The following is a 14,536-nucleotide window of genomic DNA, read 5'->3' as shown; positions in this document are numbered from 1 at the left end:
TCAGGGAACGTTTGTGTCTCACTGCAATGCTGACTTTTGAAGGCGTCTCTGAGGAGGAGTCCTTTTTAGTCTATTGGACTCTTAATGTCTTGCCTTTTAAGAGAGAAAAGGAGTGCTGATTATGCCTGGTGGCATTTAGAAGCCATCAGTTAGCTTTAAATATATATATATATACATACATACATACACACACACACATATATATGTATATACATACACACACACATATATATACATATATATATTTTTTTACGTGCTCTGATCTCCTTTAGAAAATCCAAGAAGCCATTTTATTAATGGTTCTTGACTCTTGGGAATTAATATTAACCCCTAGCATGATCAGAAAGCGTTCTAGGAAGAAGCTATACAATTCCTAAAGATTGATATATAATTGATATATATATATATATATATATATATATATATATATATATATATATATATATATATATATATATATAGGATATTTTTGTATACCTGAGCAAGACCTGACCCTGAGGGTTCCAGGCTTGGCTGATTTTTCCTGAGCACCCTTAACTTGGAAATCTATATCCTGCTGTTTAAACTTTAAGATGATCCCTAACTTGATTAAAGTCCCCAACCAGTAGGCCGAGGAAAATGCTTCAGAAAAAACAAGGTCATGCTGCATTTTTTTTGGTAAGCACAGGAATCAACAAAGAGATGTTATATAACTTCTATTTATATCCTCCTTGCTCACTATCTGCAGGCAGACAAGAGTCGCTGAGAAGGGATTTAATGAGCTCTCTGGGTTTGCTCACCTTCCTGAGCTGGTAGGAACCAGCTTGTTCTCAAGTGCGTCAGCAAAGAATCTGGCTGTGGGTGGGCGGTCGGGGTAGGTGGACAGACTTGTTGCCATGGTGTTCTTTAATTCCCCTGTCTCTCAGAGATCTCACTACCCCCCGTCCCTGACTCCTTCCTTCCCCCCCTTTTCTTTCTTTCGTCTTTCTTTCTTTCTTTTTTTTAATCTATAAGCTTCCTTGTTTCTCACACCTACTCATGATCTTGGAGCTGTCTCCGGAAACAGAATATTTTTCCTCTCCCCTCTCCCTCCCCCCCCCGCCCCCTCCCCCCATTGTGGAGCTCCAGGACATCAGAAGAGTTTCTGTTAAGGTATATTATGTTCACCGTCCCCTATTTCTTTTCCCATGATTTTTTTTTTTTTTTAATTACCCAGCCCCTCCATTATAGGGACCAATCCCAGAAGCCTTTAATCTCACCCAATAGAAGCTTACTCTTCCCTGTTGGATTGCCCCTAAACGGGGTGGTTTCCACTCTTAGTCGTAGGAATGTTGCTCTGCCCCAAAGAAGAAGGGCTGTTTGTATTTCCCTACATCCTCCTGTGTGCTCTTGCCCTGAGCGGATGTCTCCTGTCTCACCTAGCACATTATAAAATAGAACCACAGGAAAGCAAGAGAATGTGTTTGTCCTACAGTGATAATTCCTAGAGCTTGGGCAATTTCTGGTACCTGCAGGTTGTAGGTTGAAATTATTCAGCCTGCACCAAAAAAAAAAAAGAAAGAAAAAAGAAAAATATGGTGAGGGCTGTTGTGGCTCCTCTACCCAGTTCTCAGCAGGGAAGTGGAACTGCCATTCGGAGAAGTTCCCTGTGGCAGCCCCCAGGAGTGCCCACCACAGAGCCTTCTGAGATGGGCCTGCATTACCATCGACACTCCCACCAGAGCAGAGGTATCGAGAAGATGTGAGTAGGGAAGTTTTCGTGAAATGTTCTTAGAAAAGAAAAACCAGTTCCCAGGAGGACAGGCTTTAAAAAAAAAAGAAGCTAAAACCCACCCCTGCCTTGCCCAAGAGTTGTGCAACTCTTAATAGCAGTAGCCTGTTTGAATAATCAAAGGCAAGCTGACTTCCCCTTATTAACTTCTGTTAGAGACATCTGCATAAAATATCCCCAGATTCCAGACCAAGAAGGTAATTTTTTTTCCCCCTCCGAGTAACTGGAGGGACTTTCCCTTTGGAGTTCTTCCAGCAGAGTTAACTTCATCGTTGAAAATATTTTCTCATTAGAAACTGCCAGCTTTTTGAATCCTGATGTGGGGATAGGAAAGATACCTCGTCCACGAGCGTGGAGCCTGGGCCCCATGACCTAACTGACATTCACAGTGGGCTTTGAGACGTCTGCCACGACCCTTCTTTTCACTGGGAAGTCTATATCAACTTAAATTTCCTAAGGGTTCCCTGTTTGAGACTGGCAGAGGCTCTCCTGCTATTTCTATCCTTTGCCATGGCTGGGCTATAAACTACCCATTGACATGGCCCAGACACTGACCGGGCTAGTCCTAGAAACCGTCTAACGTCTTCAAGCCACTTTGCAAGTCCCTTTGCATTCGGACTTAAAAAATATATATATATATATTGCATTTGAGGAGGCTGTATTTCAGTTGCCCTCACCATACGGTGTTTGAGAAATGTGTTTTTATTAGCCTCCTTGCAACATAAGCCCACAAACTGTTCAGCCCAGAGCCCGGGTAGTTCGCATGTCCAGGAGCGAGCCAGGTTCTGAGACGTGAGGCTCACAAATCATTGTCCTCGGTGCCCCATAGTTAATAATGCAGGTGTCAGTGAGGCCAGAGTGGTTAACAGTTAACTAGATGGATTACGGATCTCCAGCCAGCCCGAGCCCATCCCGGAGGCATGTGTGCGAACCTGATAAGCCTCAGAGAGGCAAGAAGGCCACCTCAGCCACCTTCACCTGGTCCTTGGCGTGTTTCACGGTCCCCATTTGGCAGCACGTGGGGCCTCCACAGATGGGGATCTTTGGGTTATTGAGTTAAACTTTATCTGCCGTGCTGCACATCTTGATTCAGCTTAGGGTTCTTGGAACTAAGCCTCCCTCAGGATTACTGTGTATTCACCAACATAGCAGACACGCGTTGAGCACCGGGTGGGTGCCGGCGGCCATTATATGAATTGGCTGAGACAGAGTCCGGGATAAGATCAGTCTGGGCCCTGCCCTCTAGGAGCTCGCAGTCCTGTGGGAGAGGTGACTAGTATACGAGTTAAATAGCACCCTGGGAGAAGGATGAGGAAGGAAACAACCGGGGCACAGAGGGTTTAGGAGAACCCACTTAGGATGGTCAGGAAGGCTTCTCTAAGGAGGTGCCATGTAAGCCCAAACCTAACCGAGGAGAAGAGAGCGGCCATGCGGAGAGCAGGGGCAGGAGTGTTCAGACAGACAGGCTGGCGTGGGCTGGGCCTCTTGCCAGAGCTGAGAGAGGCCAAGGTGGCAGAAGCATAGCAGTGGGGGGAGCAGGAATGAAATGGTGGCTGGACCCCAGTAATACGCTTGTCATCAGGTGACCTGACTGCCAACCCCTAGTCAGTGCTTCTAAAGGGCACCAAGTTGGCTCAGGCCATCTCCTGCTGGCATCCACGGGACTGATGCCAGAGCCATAATATATTAAGCAGCACTTAGGCTGATGAGAGCTGTGCAATTTCATCCCGCCGTCTCCGTCCGTTTGGCCATCTGTACGTTCTACTGCCCCATCCCAAGGATGTTCTTGGTGGCTACAGGGAAGCTCCCTGATGGGCCAGGACCTGGTGAAATGGGCCTGGGAGGTTGGGAGATGCAATTCCTGGAGCTTTGCCTTTGGGGTCCCTGAGGGGCTGTCCCCTGAGAGTTGGTGGAATTGAGCAGAGGACTGAGGGTGACTGTGGGACCTCCATCAGGAAGGCACTCGCTTGGGTTGATGGTATGCTCTTTGCCAGGCAGTGTCCTTGCCCCCAGCAGGCCAGAGTATATTTATTGTTCTTTGGATTTTATGGTCGAGTGGATTTGTCATAGGTTTGCTGAGAGCAGGGAGGAGAAGGTGGCTGGTATAAAATACCTACCAGGTGCCAGGCCGCTGCTGGGCTTCCCCATGTTACCTCCTCTACGGCATCCCACAGGCCTCTCTGGAGGCACTTACCCTCCACTCTCCTCCATTACAGGTGAGGAAAGGGAGACCGCTTTACCTCAGCCCCCGTGCTGTCTCGTGTGGATGCATGGCTGGGATTTTTGGTGATAGAGTTTTCCACACACCTCTTTGCAGCCCTTAGGCAGGTCAGAGCTTGCCTTCTGTGTCCCCCATGGCAAGTCTGTGGGCAGGCGACATGGGACCTGAGAGTTTCACCCTAACCGCCAGAAGTTACTTTTCATTGAGTCATAGAATGAGCTCTGGAGGGCACCGTCAGAGGCTAGCGTGCACCTCCTGCAGCCCCAGACACGTACTGGAGGCTGTTCTGCATCCTCTTCCGTAGCTGAATCGATGTCCATAGACGGAGCTTCTAACACCTCCCTGAGTGCTTTAACAAAAGGCCTTTCTGGGGTCCAATCCAAGTCTCCTTTGCTCTGTACTACCTTTCCTTTGCCTAAGCCTCCTGCTGATATGAAGAGCAGCCACAGTGCCTTCTTACATGTGAGGAAGAGTCCCAAGGATGTCCCTCCCATAGTCCCCTGTGACATCAGGCAATGTTGGAGGCCAAAACAACTTCACATTCCACTGGTCATCTTTGCTTTTCTCTGAAGGCTTTCTGTTTTTTCCTTCCATCTTCAGCTGAAAGAGACAGCTGCCAGTCCACACCAACAAAAGATGCTGACTTTTGGCATCCATATGGCGGTTTGGGCATTGAACCCAGAGAAAATTTGGAGTCTTCTTATTGTCTTGTTCCTGTTTCCTCCAGAAGGATCCCTGACCTGCCTTTCTGAAATCTGTTTGATTTTACTGTTAAATATTCCTAGAGATGTTTGCTTATAGTTTACCTACACATACAGGGACTTTGTAAGATAACACCTTAAATTTTTTTTTCTTAGGAAGTACAGATTGTTGGTTGTTGTTGATGAATATGTGAAAAAGTGTTAGTGTTTTGATCCACACTGAGGAGAAACCAGCCTGCTTACCAAATAGGGCAGACTTTTTGTCCACAGCTGCTGATTCCTGTAGGTGCTGGGAGATGAAAAAGGAGAGGTAAGCTTTCCATCCTAGGAGAAAAAATGGTTCTTATAGAACAGGTTGGACCTTACTGCTTGCTAATATTCAAATTAATTCACCCTGGGAAAAGTCATGACAAGCCACTGCTTTGGCCTTGACCTTGAAACTCAGGCCCTTACTTGGAGCTCAGTGAGCAGAATAATTTGAGTGAGGATCTCCACGTCCTCCACCTCTTCTCTCAGGCGTTAGAAGGCAGCAGTGACCCAGAAGGTGGCCTCCATCAGCTCTGACATGGCAGAGTCGTTGAAAGGGCATTTGTCTAAGTCCTCAGGAGGGAGCTATATGGTGTAGACCAGGGAGAACTTTTTTTTTTTTTTAAGATTTTATTAATTTATTTGACAGAGATTACATGTAGGCAGAGAGGCAGGCAGAGAGAGGGGGGGGAAGCAGGCCCCCCGCTGAGTGGAGAGCCCGATGTGGAACTCAATCCCAGGACCCTGGGACTATGACCTGAGCAGAAGGCAGAGGCTTAACCCACTGAGCCACCCAGGTGCCAAGAGAACTTTCTTTGAGAAGAATGAACTTGAAATGTGGGTATCTTTCCAACATAGACTTGGTTTGCTTTGTCCCTTCTTTCTTTTCTACTTTGAAGTTTATTTTATCTCTAAACTCACCAAAGCTAGAGATAGCTTTACAGAGCTTGGTGAGCTGAAAGTTCCAGATGTCTACTGGTTGAAACCCATCAAACCTTGCCAAAAAAAAAAAAGTCCTTCTTAGAGTGATAATTTATACCAGAGGAGTGTTCGATTCTTAATGCCCAATTTATTAATTCTTAGACTCTTCCATTGCATCATACTTCTAAAGAATGGTGGGGGAAAAAAAGAAACGATAACGGAAAAATAGCTCATGTTGAATGTCTTAGGACTATCTACGAGGAGGGTCTGACCGCAAGCTTGTATTCTGCCTTATGTTAAACTTTGAGAACCAGAAGCAAAATTGTTTATTTTTATGTTTAAGCAATCTGAGTGGCTTCTCTAGTGAAATTCCAGCTGGATTTTTTTTTTAAGCTTTCTTTATTGTGACAGTTATGAGAACTGCTATTCATTTACTGTCTTGACCTGCCAGTATCAGCTAGAATTGTTTATCGTTGGGTGTTTTGTGGACACCAGACTTTGGTCATCATGGAACACCTAGCACTCAGGTTGAGCCACATATCCTACATTCTGATACCTTTCCCTTAAAAGGGGGAATGGATAGATAATGGCAGCACCATACATTTCAATAGGTTCCCAGAGTAATGAAAATGTTTTTCACACGTAATGTTTCATAACTGTAACCTTGATGGGCCCCCAGCTTCCATGTGATGCAGGCAAGGCAGGTGGTAAGAGTCTCGTTTTTCAGATAAGGAACCGGGGGCATAAATGCTGTTAAGTAAATTGCCCAAGATCACGTGGCTGCTTAGTGAGAAGCGAAGGCTGAAACTGAGGTTTCCAGATGTCCGGTTCTCCGAGCAGCTGTGCCTAACCACGTGTGGTTTATCGCCAGTTCATGGTCCACGGTCCTGGGTTTGGATTATTGTCCTTGGTTTCTAAGACAAGGACTCCCGACCTAAAACTGTCATTGTGTGACAGTGGTCTTGTTAACATGTAACCCCCAGCCCTGGGCGGTCTCCAGCTGGTAGAAGGGTCTCGTTCGGGAGCCCATCTGAACAAGTGCATCGGGCCTCACATGAGCACTTACCAGAGCTATTCTTTCCTGTGAGAAGAGTCTGTGTTTGTGCAGCTGAGAGACTGGGTGTGGTGGGGAGGGGGGTGTGGATTATAAAAAGCCAGGAGGTATTTAGAGGTTGGCAAACTTTGCTCAGATGAGAGGTGTTTAGCAAAGCAGAGAGATCGCGAGCATGGGCTGACAGCAGACAAGTGGGGCCTGAGTCCTGGGGCACCGCCACCATTTCCTGGCTGTGGGACTGGGCAAGTTATTTAACCTCCTCGAGCCTTAGTTTCCTTATCTGTAAGGCGGGGTTAATAATAGTACACACCTCATGGGGTCATTACAAGGATTAAATTAAATGAGATAATATAGGTAAAGCATTTAGGCAGTACCTGGAAAATAGGCAATGTTCAGTGAACATTCACTGTAACACAGTTTATGGAAGTGGGGGTCCCCAGGAAATGGTGACTGCTCAGTTAACCACAGGCACAGGAGAAGAACTCCCCAGGTAGCCTTGGGCAGCCTCGGTAGCCATCGCTGTCCCTCTGACACCTGCAGAGAGTCTCTTCACGCTGGGAAGGTCTGGTTGGGGATGTCTCCCCAAGTCCTCGAGACCCCCCCAAGGCCATGTGTGATGTCCTTGTGTTTCAGAGGCAGAGCGAAAAGAGAAAAATCAGACTCTAGGGAGGAATTTCTATCAGCCACTGGAAATTCAAGCATTGAGCACTGTTTGGCAGTCACATTTTTCAAATTCTTGGACTCAGTCTGAGGACTTAATTCATTTTGCAGCAGATAAGTGACCAGAGTGAATGTCATGGGCTGTGGTGGTTGGGTCATGTAGTACTAGGCAGTGAAATGGAAAAGCTCATTCTCTGGATTCTATCCAGGTCCAGCACAAAGTCTTCTAGAAGGTGGGCCATGCTCCGCGTGGAAATACTGTCCTGTGGGGCAGGATCCAAGCCTCCAAGCTGTCCTAGTGGCACTGTGGACCGCTGCCCCCAGACCACCCCTGCACCTGTCATGCTCCGTCCTGGGTCGTGTCCACTTCTGCTGCCTGCCCCCCACCCCCATTCTTAAGTGAAGATGCCCATGAAGGGCTTCTCCCTCCAGAAAGGCCTTGTGTTCCTGTAGGTGTAGGTTGGCTGGTTCTGGGGTACAAAGTCTATCTTTGCCCCCTAAGTCTGTGAACTCTAGGGAAGGTGGCTTTTCAAGAAGGTGCTTATGGGCTCACCTTCCCTGGTGTGGGTGTGCAGTGCCTGGAGCAAGTTTCTGGTTTCTGTCTCCCATTCTTCTCCCAGGACCCCTTGCCTGCAGTATAATTGACGCTGTGACCTCTTGACCCTAAAGAAAGGAGTGTTGGCCCACCCCCTCCCACACAGGGCCTGCCTGTCACTAGGAGAGCTGCTGCTGTCTGCTAGTCCCGAACTTCGGGGTACCTCTTATTTCAGAAGCCAGGTGGGCTTGTCATCAATCGTGCTCCGCTTCTTTGCAAGGACTCGAGCGGCCATAGTGGGCAGCCGCCAGGTGAACGAAGCAATACCTTAGTATTTTCAAGTGATCCTAAAGGATGCTTTCATTTTTATCTTAAACTAAGACTTCAGTCCCTGAGTCTCTTTACAGCTTAAGCAGCCCAAGGAGGGCAAACTGTCCACGTGACAGTTACCAAGGGCAAGAAGATGCCCTCGGACCATCGCGTCACCCAGCCACAACCCAGCATGGTCAGAAGTTGATTGGTTTGCGCAGTTGGAGACAAAGATCCTCTGTGGCCTTGGCAAGTCTCTTCCGCCCCTTAGGCCTCAGTTTCCTTCTTTGTAAAATGTGGAGGGCCAGACTAAAGGGGTAGTTTCCAAACGATATTCTTTGTAGCCGTGCAGCTCCGAGGAGTTCCAGGGGCTGAGAGAGGGTCCCTCCCACTCTCTTTCCAGCTAAACAGTTCTGCCTGTATCTCTCTTAAACATGGGGTCTTTCCCTAAGGTGGTGTTTGGGGAGGGAGGAAGCATGAGTTTCTCTGCTGGAAACCGTATTGGAAACTGCTGGAATAGAGTTCTTCCTGCTTTCACATTTTGTGACGAATGTTTTCTTTTTTTTGCGGTATTTTCTCATTTTTCATCTTGGCTTACGAGGGCCACGCCTGGGTCCCCATCCATCATGGTCCTCCAGAGCTGCCAGGGAGACGGCCACGGCGCATGCTCCCTTGCTCACCTGCTCCCGCCCCTTCCTTAAAGCCATGCCAGGTAGACCTGTTGTCTGTGATGTAGGGGTTGGTACTGTCTATCTTGCCCCCAAAAGTGCCACCCCTGGGGCTGGTCCTCCATGTGTTCTCAAAAAGGCAGGATGGTAGCAAGGGCTGGGGGTAGGGAAAGCAAGAAGCACCGGACCTCTCCCAGCCCAACTCTCTCCTCTACAACGGGGCAGATTGATGCATGATGATTTCTGTCTTGGCAGTCTCGTAAGATGCTGACAGGATGGCTCATGTGGAAGGGGCTTTGAAACTGCCTGTGTTTTGGAGATGCGTGGAGGGCGAAGAAAGGTCAGCTGTGCAGGCAGCAGCACAGACCCCTCTGCTGGCGGAGACGGCCTCAGAGGATAGCTCCTTCTCTGGACAGCTTTACGTGGTTTTCTAGCTTTCTGGGAACGAAACCGATCTTCTTTTCCTTGCTCCCTTTTCATTGTTGCATAATTCACATACTGTAATATGCACAGATTTTAAGTGTACAGTTTGAACAGATTTGACAAATAACACCTACCTGTGTTCGTTTTCTATGGCCGCTGTAACCAGTTACTACAAACTAAACAACTGAAAACAACCAGAATTTTTACCTCCCAAGTTTGACAGGAGTCTTAACTAGGATGAAATCCAGGTGTTGTCAGGGCTGCGTTCCCTTCTGGAGTCTCCAGGGGGAATCCATTTCCTTTTCTCTTCCAGTAGAGGCTGCCTGTGTTTCTTGGGTCAAGGCCCCTTCCTCCATGGTCCCGGCCGGCGGTGGCGCATGGAGTCCTCAGACGGCCTCACTCTGAGTTCCTCTTCCGTCTCCCTCTTCCACGCTTAGGATCCTTTGATCATATTGCCTTCCCTGCATAAGATAATCTCCCTCTTTTAAGGTCAACAGCTTTGTCTCCCTTCACCGTGGAAGGTAACACATTCACAGGTTCCACGTTTTATTCTTAGTGTTGTAGTTCTCCCTAAGGCAGCCTCTGTTTACCACCAGCCTCATCAGGGTTTTCCTTCAGTCCAGAAAGTTCTCTTGTTTCCCTTCAGTCTCCCCACTCACACGCCCCAGGAGCATCCACTGTTCTGACTTCTCTTACCACCATGTAACATGACCGACTCTAGGCCAGGTGAATTTTGAGTGGTTACCTCACACTTGCTAGGTGGGGGTGCTGTGAAACTTTTGGAAGAGCAAAACCGTCTCTACCTGACACTACTGACCCTTAGTTGGAGAAAAGGGTGATTCATAAGTTCAGGGAGGAAAGTAGACAAGGAGCTTGTAGAAAAAAGGCCCTGCTTCAGAAATGACGGATGTTGGTGAGGATGCGATGAAAGGGAAACCCTCCAGCACCGTTGGTGGGAATGCAGGCTGGTGCGGTCACTCTGCAAGACAGCGTGCAGGGTCCTCAAAAAATTGAATGTAGAGCTACCCTGTGACCCAGCAATTGGACTACTGGGTATTTAGCCCAAAGATACAAATGTAATGATCCAAAGGGCCACCTGCACCCCAATGTCAATAGCGCAGTGTTCATGACAACCAAGCTATGGAAGGAGCCCACATGTCCATTGACAGATGAATGGATAAAGAAAATGTAGTATATATATATATATACACACACACAATAGAATACTACTCGGCCATCCAAAAAAATGAAATTTTGCGATTTGCAACAATGCAGGTGGAACTAGAAGATAAAATGCTAAGCGAAATAGCTCAATCAGAGAAAGACAATTATACAATCTCACTCATATGTGGAATTTAAGAAGCAAAACAGGATCATAGGGGAAGAGAGGGAAAAATAAAATAAGATGAAATCAGAGAGGGAGACAAATCACAAGAGACTTTTAATTGCAGGAAAACTGAAGCTTGCTGGAGGGGAGGGGGTGAGGGGAGGGGGTAACTGGGGGATGAAAGGATGGGGTGATTGGATGATGGACATTAAGGGGGGCACGCAATGTAAGGAACACTGAGTGTTCTATAACACTGGTGAATCACTGACCTCTACCTCTGAAACTAATAATATATGTTGGTTGAATTTAAATTTAAAAGCATAAGTAAGCAAAGCAAAAAGAAAAAAAGAAAAGGCCCTGCTTCAAGAGCCTGAGGTCTGGGAGGAAAAGTACCCACCTGCTCTGGTCTGAGGTCCCACCTGCATCTGGGGAAAGAGTCCTGGGGAGGGTGTCCCCTCTCCCCTCCCAAGTCCTCCAAATATAATACCACAGAAAGAGGTTTAACAAACAGGGTTTTGAACTGTGTGCAGGGCCCTGGTCTGGCCGAGTCCAGACTGTGCTGCGCACCGGAGAAGGGCAGTGACTGCCTCCAGGAGCCCCTAACTGAGGGCCCCGTTCCTCAGCCCACCATTTACCCCTTTGGCACATCATGCCCCTGTGGGAGAGGTATCTTAGCTCTTCTGCACTGCTGTCACTTTTCACTTCTCCTCTTACACAAGATAGCACTGCTTCCCTTCTGGAGACCAAGCTTCTTCCCTCCAAAGTATCTTTAATTAGATTCTCAGGCAGGAGACCTGAGGCGACAGCTCTTGACTCTCAGTGTCTCGGTGAGGTTACATTTGTCACCGTGTGGGCATCTCAGGGGTGTGCTAAATACTTGATGTCCATTATATTTTAGGGTACCCTGTACTCCCAGATACAAGTAATAACTACCCCTAGAGAACTTCTGTGTCAGAAAACACACATGAAGCTTTACTCTGGGTCCCTGGCACCTTATAAGCAGTCAGGAAATATCAGTCATTGTGCCTATTACTGTGATTTTCTCATTGGATCTTCATAACCACCATCTGGTACTGTTACCATGGCCATTTTTCTGATGAGAAAATTTGGGTTTCAGAGATATCATCACTTTCTAAGGTGATATCAGCTCATGAGTAGCAGAGCTGAAACCCTGGTGTCTCTGTCTCCAGAGACAGAATTCTCACACTTCACTACCCAGCCCTCACCTCTTAGGGGGATGCCTTCACTGTGAGGTTTTCACATTATACTAATGTGATGGCTACACACAGACACACACAGACACACACACACACACGATGCTCAGTGGGCCGTGTGCTAAGTGCTTTGTGGGCACCGTGGCAACCCTTCCAAGTGGGTTCAGAGAGACTGAGTAACTTGCCTCAAATGACAGAGCTAGTGAGTGAGGGACCCAGGGGGTTCTGACTGGAAAGCCTGCCTTCTAACCCCTTCATTCAGGAATGTTTTCCTTCCTTCGAGGCACTGGCAATATTTTTCCTTTTGATACTTACTAATAACCCCTGGATTATGCCTTCCATTTCAGCAGAATGGCTGGTTACTTCAGGGACTCAGGACTGCCCTGAATCATCTCTTCCACCTTCCAGCCTCCGGCCTTGTTTAGTCCTGGTTCTTGGTGCTTACTCGTGTCTCTGTACCTAGTGTCTACTTTCTTAATTTGTTGACCACATTCTGTTTATAAAGCGGCTTCAGATCCTTGGGGGACTAAGGACTGATATAAATAATGCAAAATAAATATACTGGCTGTTGCAAAACATATATAGAAGTGTGTAATCCTCAGTCACTTGCCCTTCTCCCGTTTCATAAGAGGTTCCCTTCCCCTGGCCCTATCAGTTGACATCTGTTGGGTTAACCAGCTAGACGTTAAGCAGTGCGGTTTGTAGCTGGTGATCGCTCGCCATCGTGTTGCGTTGTTACCAATGACAGATGGCAGGCTTTAGTTATTTATTTATTTGCTTACCTACTTAAAGTGCCTTTTTTTTTTTTGAGTGACCAGATTGTCTAAAGGATGCTTTTTAAGTTGCCTCCCTGCGACAAGAAGACTAATGGGGTAGCAACTGAAGTTAATTGCCCCGAGGGGCCCCCTTCTGGTGCAGTCTCCCCATGACCCCGTGTGGGTTAAATATTGTATGGCTTATCTTGGTAAAAAATGTAGTCATCATAATTAGGTGGTTATAGGTTGAGTTCTGAGTCCCCACGTCTCTCCTTTTGTTTGTAGACGGCGTCAGCTCTCAAAGAAGTGAACAGTTAGAACTTGCTTTTTCATATTTGAGCAGTTTTCCAGAATTAATCTGTGTTGGGGGTTTACTTCTGGAACAGCCACTGAATATAAGCAGGATCTGATGGTTAGAAGGAGCCATGAAGTATTGGGTTGTGTTCATTCTTTCCTCAAATGATTAGGAAACTTCTTCTAGGTGTTGGGGCTCCTGTGGGTGCTCTGGAGAGAGCTGTAAAGCATACAGGTGAGGCACCTGGCCTCTTGGAGCTTGCACTCTGCATGTAGGTAAACAACAAATAAACAGAGACCACTTGCTACGAGGAGAATAAGACAGGGCAGGGGAGAATAAGCAGTTGACTGGTTTGCTGCCTCAGGTAGGATGGTCAGAGATGGCCTCGCTAAGGAGGTGATGTTAGTGGGGATGAGGGGATTCTAGCTATGGGAAGAGCCAGGAAAAGCAAGGAAAAACAAGGCAGTGGCCCTGAGTGTCTGATATAGCGCTCTGCCGGCATTCTCTTGGGTCAGTTTCATAAGGATAAATGGCTATTTTTAGTAAAACGTCCTTAGGGTGATTATTGAATTACTGGGTCTTTTCCTTACTAGCCTACCAGTTTTATCAGGGGCAGGGGCCAGGCCTTTTTCTGCTCACCATTGCGACTCCTATGATGGGCCTAGAACCTAGAACATGACAGGCGCACAGTAAATGCTGGATGCGTGGATAAAGAGGGAGATGCGTAGGTGCCTGGATGAATGGGTAAGTGGATGGGATGATGGATGGATAGATGAAATAGTAAGAAACCTAAAAGAAGATAAAAGGTAGTAAAGTGCAATGGAGGACACAAAAGACTTGAGCTTGGTTCGAAGAGCGTGGGAGTCTGGGAGGACTCATGACACACAGAATAAGGCCAAGCAGGAGGTCGGCAGTGACTTGTACTGCCACCGGGAGCCAGTGAAGGAGAAAAGATAGAACCAGGGAGCACAAGTAGGAAGGATGGATCTTTGCTATATATTGAAAGCAACCAGGAGTAAGGAAGAAGAGTGAGAGAGAAAGGAAAGAGCAAAATGAAGAAGTGCTTTGTCGGCAAATGAAACCGACATTTGTCGAGGCAGCACAGGGGCTAGTGGCTAGGAGAAGGGTCAGGGGCCGCACTTGCCTTCTGGCAGATGGAAGCACAGTGGCTTTCCCCGGGCCTGCTGGATCTGGCAGCAGGTGTTGCGGGGGTAGGGCAGGGTGAGAGATCGAGGAGTTATGGGGCTACAATGACTGTTAAGGTTTTACTTTATTCTAGGATTGCAAGCCTTAAGGCTACCTTCAGTAGGGAAATGCCATCTTTCCAAAAGGGGGAGGATTTGAAATTGGCAGAAAGATCCAACCGGGAGAAGCAAATATATTGTTTGGAGCTTTGTTTTATTCCTCTGGAAATGACCGTATTGTATTTTTATGTAAATAATTCACAACAGCGTGGTGTTTGCAAAGGGGTGAAAAGAGAATACTCATAAATGAAGTTGAGACACCATATTGTGTTTTTACATCAACATTGTATACTATTGCTTGCAGTGGGCCCAAAAACAAATGTGCATCCAAGAGACAAGCTACCTGTTAACGTGGAGCTTCTCCATCTAACCACTCTCTACCTGTCCTTCAAGACCTGGTTTGAAAATCACCTTTTCCACAAAGATTTTGGG

The 14,536-nt window shown here is 47.2% G+C and overlaps 1 protein-coding gene across 10 annotated transcripts in view; it reads left to right on the top strand.

The window, feature by feature from the left end:
* Positions 1-14,536, top strand: part of ITPR1 (inositol 1,4,5-trisphosphate receptor type 1) — a 327,977-nt gene that overhangs the window by 238,067 nt on the left and 75,374 nt on the right. The window lies entirely within an intron of this gene.

The sequence above is a fragment of the Mustela nivalis genome (assembly GCF_964662115.1).
Source record: "Mustela nivalis genome assembly, chromosome: 1".
Lineage (NCBI taxonomy): Eukaryota > Metazoa > Chordata > Mammalia > Carnivora > Mustelidae > Mustela > Mustela nivalis.
This window is presented reverse-complemented; position numbering and strand designations above follow the sequence as displayed.